This window comes from Monodon monoceros, unplaced genomic scaffold (assembly GCF_005190385.1).
Source record: "Monodon monoceros isolate NGI ecotype Baffin Bay Population unplaced genomic scaffold, NGI_Narwhal_1 Super_Scaffold_3, whole genome shotgun sequence".
NCBI classification, from domain to species: domain Eukaryota; kingdom Metazoa; phylum Chordata; class Mammalia; order Artiodactyla; family Monodontidae; genus Monodon; species Monodon monoceros.
The window spans coordinates 26,500,842-26,507,374 of NW_021703780.1; positions in this window are offsets into that span (position 1 = coordinate 26,500,842).

Below are 6,533 nucleotides of genomic sequence, written 5' to 3' on the forward strand. Positions count from 1 at the left end.
GGTGACCTCCATCTTCGAATGGCCAAATTAATGCCAAGGTCCAATTTAAAGCCTATTCGGAGGAAAGTACCTGTGTACCCTTGATGAAATGTAATGTGTTATCCTTGCCAGGCATATTTTAACTTCACTATTGAATACAGCCAGACATTAATGGCTTTGATGGTATGTGGGGAGAACCCTGGAGCTTTTCAGAGCTTCCTGAAATTTCAACAATCGATATCTTTCTGCTTAGTTACTTGAACACTGGCTCCTCTCACTCTCACTGAAGGGGAAACTTTAGATGCCAATAAGTCAAGTCCTTGTCCTCATATCTTAGAAAGAACTGGGATTAAAATCTGAATTAATGACTTCTGAACTCTCAGCCTTGCTTCAGTAAGATGCTCCGGACAACTTTCTCTCTGACCTCTTCCATTTGCCTAGCATATCTCAAAAAAATCCCGGTTTCACTTTAACCCTCTTGTTATCGTTAATTGATTCTAGATGACTTGCTGTCCTTATCTCTACTGCCCTGAGAGCTTTAACTGCTGTGGGGCTGCAGCACTTCCTGGACAGCATTGCCTAGCCCACACCAAGCTGACACGCACCCTCAGCTGCGTGAGGGTTTATTAGATCGTTTCTCCACCTTTCTCTTTCTGAGGAATTGTTGTCCCCAAGACTGCTCTGGCCCGCTACCACCTTCCGGAGTTTTAATATTTTCTCGCGTCCTTACTCCATTGCTTAATATGCTTCCTCAGAGTTTAATTCCCCGGTACTGTTGCATTCAGTTTTCTCATTTTTACTCTGCTATGTACACATCAGCACATGGGCAATAGTATTCAACCTATCTCTTGTTTTCCTACTTTCAATAAAATCTTACCTGTCCATGAGCAGGGGGTCGAACATAATTTCTCCTTTAATTACATTAGCTATGGTTGGTAACAGAAAGTTGCAGTTCTCCAATTCAGTAACTCCTTTGATCCTTCCTGGGTTTTTAACCCAGCAGATGTCTGGGGAATCCAAGTCCCTTCGGAGTTCAACATTATGAGAGTTCAACTGACCTCACCAGCTGGTTTTTCCTCACCTACCATTTCAATGGCCTATAGCAGATGCCCCATAACACTGTCTTTGTTTCACATTTTTTTCCTCTCTCTCTCTCAGCCTCCTAAACTCAGAGTGCTCTACACCTCCCCAACCTCTATATGCCTAAAAGCTACTTTGTGGAGCATTGGAAAATTTCAGAGAAATTATGTCTATCATACGGTTTCTAGTGTTGAAAGGGTTTTAGTTTTTTGTTTTTTTGAGGGGAGGGTGTGGTGATGATGGTCAGAGAAGAAAGGAAAACCTTACCTTCTTATCACTATTGATATCATGCTCTTTATTCCAGATTAACCAATGTCTAGTTAGGACTGTTTTTCTCTGAGCCCAGAGCTGATCTACTTAGCAGCCTAAAGTACCCCCTCCCCAGGCAGAAGAGGAAAAGCTTTGCTCTGCAAAGAATTGCTGAGGTTCCCACTATGCTGAATTGTGAGAAGGCATTGTCACTCTCTAACTTTCCTCAGGCAACTGAAGAGGACATAAAAGAATGTTCTACTTTCTACCTATTTCTCAGGAACTACTCTACTTTTACCAACTATGAAATAAAAATATGCTTGAGTTGCTAAATTCAAGAGATTTCAGTCCAGTGTGTTTCAATAACAGATAATAGGAAAACCATGAATGTTAGTCCTAATGAAATTCCTCGGTAGTTAGAACCCAAGCAATATGTTGTGATGGAGTGGCTAAGGGCTCAGATTCTGGAGTCAGAAAGATTCCAGTTTGAATCCAGTCACTGCCTCTTACTAAGTGTGGTTAAGTAGGTCACATAACCATTGTAAACCTCAGTTTACTGCTCAGTAAACTGGTGATCATAACAGCAATTTACCTCATAGGATTATTTTAGGGATTAATGGATATAATCTGTTTAGAATGCTCAGCACAGTTCCTAGGACAGAGTAAGCACTTCTTCTATATGATCTGTCATCATTACATGCTCAGCAAATGTAAGCTTATTTTAATACTAAAAATGTCCAATTTATGCCGCTCAATTAAAAGAAATTTTTGAATCTCATCTTCTTGAGATTATCACTTTTTCCATTTATGAGGAAAATCAAGAGTTGACGGTATTTTGAAAAACAAAACAAAAAATATGCAGTATCACTGAGAATTAAATTCTGCCTTAGGACAGTCTATCACAGACTGAATTTTTACAGATTGTGATAATTCCCTGGTTAGTCATAAAGTCAAGAATTTTGGAACTGAAAGGTATCAACGTCAAATTTATTACAGTACTTGGAAGTTTTATAAAAACTTTACAGTGTGTTTTATGAATGATTCTTCCTGCATCCCCATGAGAGAGTCAAGCATTACTCTCTGTATTTCAAAGGATTGCAGACTGAGGGTCAGAATATTTGAAATGACATGAAGCCACTGTCTCTTTATGCACTTTGAGGTCAGTTAAGCAGAAGCGATTAAGTTTCCCACTTTCAATTCCATCACCCAAAGGTGCAGGGCAGGATTTCTCAGCCTTGACACTCTAGGCATTTGGGGCCAAATAATTTTTGTCATAGGAGTTGCCTGTAGAACGTTTAGCCATATTCCTGGCCTCTATCCACTGGACGCCAGTAGCATGCCCCTGAGTTGTGATAACCAAAAATCTCTCTAGACAATGTCCAGTGTCCCGGGGGAATACTCCTAGCTGAGAACTGGTGTAGTGGTTACTTTCTTTCCTCTTGTTCCAACTGTACGTGACTTTTTCCATAATTCTTTCTGCTGTGAGAGAAAATGGCAACAAAGTTGACATACGGTGCCTTGAGAGTGCCTCTCCTCGTTTTGCTTTCTGTCTTTGTCTCCCTCTCTGGCTCCCTACAGACACACACACACACACATGTGCACATGCATGCACTCGAACCTTTTATCTTCCAAGCCTGCATGTTAAGGATGAGAAGGAGCCCATGGGTTTGTGATGCCACATTACCTCTTAAGCCTTTTGAAACTTATAATTCAGTAGATAAAGAGTTGTACAGTAACATAGTTTGCCAATTTCCTATTCAAACCTGACAGGAGGGCGGTGCCACATTATCAGCTAAAATAACATTTTTAAAGCAAAAAAAAACAAAGACTCCCGCATAGAGTTAGCACTTTACAGTCCAATATGGAGTATCCTTTTCTTTATGGAACATTCTTTTGTGCTGTAAAGAAAGTGTATAGAAAGATGTTCAATGCGTCGTCAAGAGTAAAATTATTAGCGTATCATATACGAGGCAGTCATATAGCAAAAGAGCTGGAGCTGTGTTTGCCCTTAAAGGAGATGCAGTCATATAATAGAGAGCCTTAGAGCTAGGGTTTACTGTACTTTGGGAATTAATCACATAAACTATAAATTGGGTTCAACAGGCTGGCTGGGTAAATAGGCGCAGCTAATGAGGACACTATGAGATCTTATAAGAGAGCTGACTGCCCCAGGACAAATAGTCCATGGCGCACCTGATGGAAAGCTAGAAGACATCAAAGCATAAAGGATTAGTGCTCTCACAGTGTTGAGAAATGGCCGGGGGGAGATTCACCAACTTATTACCCGCATCCAAGTTAATCCTGTTATCTGCAAAATATAACTGTGTTCAGAAACTGCCACCACCTCAACTTGCAGAAGCATAATTTTGCGTTGACATGAACAAAAGTGCAGGAAATTTTCATCCGACAAAGAAAAATAGAAGATGATTATTATTTTTAAAGGCTTTCTCCTTCCTCCATATTTGGCTGCACGTACGAAAACATACAGAATAGAAAAGCTTCTGTGTGTCTAAGTGGTGTGGCAGGGGATGGAGAGAGAGAGCTGCAGAGACGAATCCACTGCGATTTTCCAAAACTCCTGCTTGTCAGGGAAATGGGTATCATGGAAGAAGGGACATACCTCATTTTTAATTAAATCTGTACTCATTTCAAACACACTGGATTTACCTTTGCAAAGCAGGCAGGCGAGCACTCAGTTTGAAGGTCAAAGGAGGTTTGAGGAATGGCCCAGCCCACTTGCCGCCCTTCCTGCCCCTGCAGCTCACCCGGGGTATTGATTGCTGGGGTGACACCCACCTGATCCCAACAGATGATCACGGCTGGGGGGAAAGGGGCAAAACCCCTGAGCTCCCTGCCAATCTGCCTTGGGGAAAGTGGCTTCCTGGGCTAGAGCTGACATTCACTTCAGGCTTGTTTATGCAATTGAGGGTCACACTGTTTGGAAGTGAAACGCAGTTTATCTCCAGCCAGAGAGTGAGGCTGAAGCTGGTTCAGCCACTAGCTGCCCTCAGTCTCCCAGGGGCATCCTTTTCCCTCTTCTACTCCCTCTGTCCAGCTGAGCTGATGATAACAGGGCTTGTGGATGAGTAGAGAGGTGAGACTCTGCCTGCCTAACCCAGAGCCTGGCTCACGGGAGGAACTTAAATGATTATCAAGTGAGCCTGTAGTTGCTCCAAAGATCTGTATGACAATTTCGGCAGTTAATACCCTATGGAAACCTAGGAAAGTTTATTGTTTTCCAGTATAAAGCTATATCAGAGCAAATTTTGCAATAGAGCTTTTCTCTTGCAGAAAATCTGAGGATCATAATTATACAATTTGCCTGAAGAAATAGCAAAAGAGAAAAGATCTTTGAAATGATGCACACACACACACACACAAATGGTCTGGATCTTTCATTCTAATAGACTTCTCTGTTATAGTGAGAATTTCTGAGGATTAATGCGCCCCCACACCCCTGCCCTCCTCATTCGGCCCCACTTTCCTGTAAGTCACTTTCCACGCAGCTTCGAGGTGTTCTGCACTCTGGTTTTCCTGTGTTCTCCTTGCATACCCACTCTGTCTCCCATGCAGACCTCTGTTGCTCTTCCCATATACCTCCTGAGAGAGCTCCATTCTCTTATCTCCATTGCAGAGTTCCCCCTTTTTCAAGATTTCCATTAGCTCTCTTCACTAACAATCCCCATAGCTTTGTCACTAGCCCTGCCTTTAAGCCAAGACTCCTGCATCCACTGCGGCAGCATCCTTCTGGACACGCCATGGAGGAGATCACTTTCACCTCAGACTCCGCATGTCTGAGATTTGTCATCTTCAACTCCAAACTAGCTTCTCTTCCTACTTGGTATCTGTAGAGTCAAGGATTTCCAAGTTTTTCATATTCCAAACATTGTCATCATCTTTTATTTATCCATTCCTAGCACCGTAACACCATAACCAATCTACTTTCCCTTCAAGTCTTCCAGAATATTCCTTAGAACGACTGCTCTCTGCCTCATCCTGCTGCCCTTAAGCTTGCCTCACCTCTGCATTCCTCTGGTTTCCTTAACGCTAGGTGATTCTCACTCCACTTTTTTTTTTTTTTTTTGCGGTACGCGGGCCTCTCGCTGTTGTGGCCTCTCCCGCTGTGGAGCACAGGCTCTGGACGCGCAGGCTCAGCGGCCATGGCTCACGGGCCCAGCCGCTCCGCGGCACGTGGGATCTTCCCGGACCAGGGCACGAACCCATGTCGCCTGCATCTGCAGGCAGACTCTCAACCACTGCGCCACCAGGGAAGCCCTCACTCCACTTTTTCATAAAACTTCCACCACATATATAATTCATATCCTGGCCCATCCAGAAATCTCAGGCTTTGAGTTCAATAGACCTGAATCCATTCTTACAAGGTGACCAGAGGCAAGTTACTTCACCTCTCTGAGCCTCATTGCATCATCTGTAGGGTGAGAAAACTAATTTCTACTTCTGGAGGGTGGAGAGGGTTCTAGATCTCAAGAACCTAGCCTAGTGCCTGGGGTACTGCAGGGGCTCTATAAGTTCCTTTCTCTCTTCTTTTACCTTTCTTTTTGGTTGTTGTTGTTTTTAATGAGATGCCCCCTCTAACCCCAATACCTCAAGTCTAAGTGCAATTTTAGTTAATTTGTCTCCACTCTTCCCTTCCCAGCTGTGCCCTCAGCTGGCCCCTCACTAGCTGGTCAACAGGTAATGCTCATTCTTGTTTCCTGCTGTCTTCCTAAGTGTCCTCCCCTCTCCCTAGGCCAAGGCTACCCATTCTTCAGGAACCAACTGAAGTCCCTCCTCTTCCCCAAAGCCTTAGCCAGTCCCTCCGGGAGCTCTCCTCTTCTGAGCTCTTATCACCCTCACAGTCTCCACCACACATCCCAGAACCTGTATTCTGCAGGCTGCTAGGCAACCGTCATGGCAAGATTGCCTGCCCCTCACTTTCCAACAAGAGGAAGCTGAATGTCAGAGAGGTCTAGTGACATGTACCAAGTCATATGGCTCATTTCTGGCAGAATCAGAAGTAGATTACTGCTACTTAGCTAGTAATTTTTGAATATATTTAAAGTGGGTTTTAATTACTACAAGTGTATTACTCTTGATCCAAGAAAATTATAAGAAATCTAAGGACAAGCTACCTGTGCCTCCTTATAACACCTAACACACACACACACATACATACATACACACACACACACACACACACACACACACACACACACACACACACA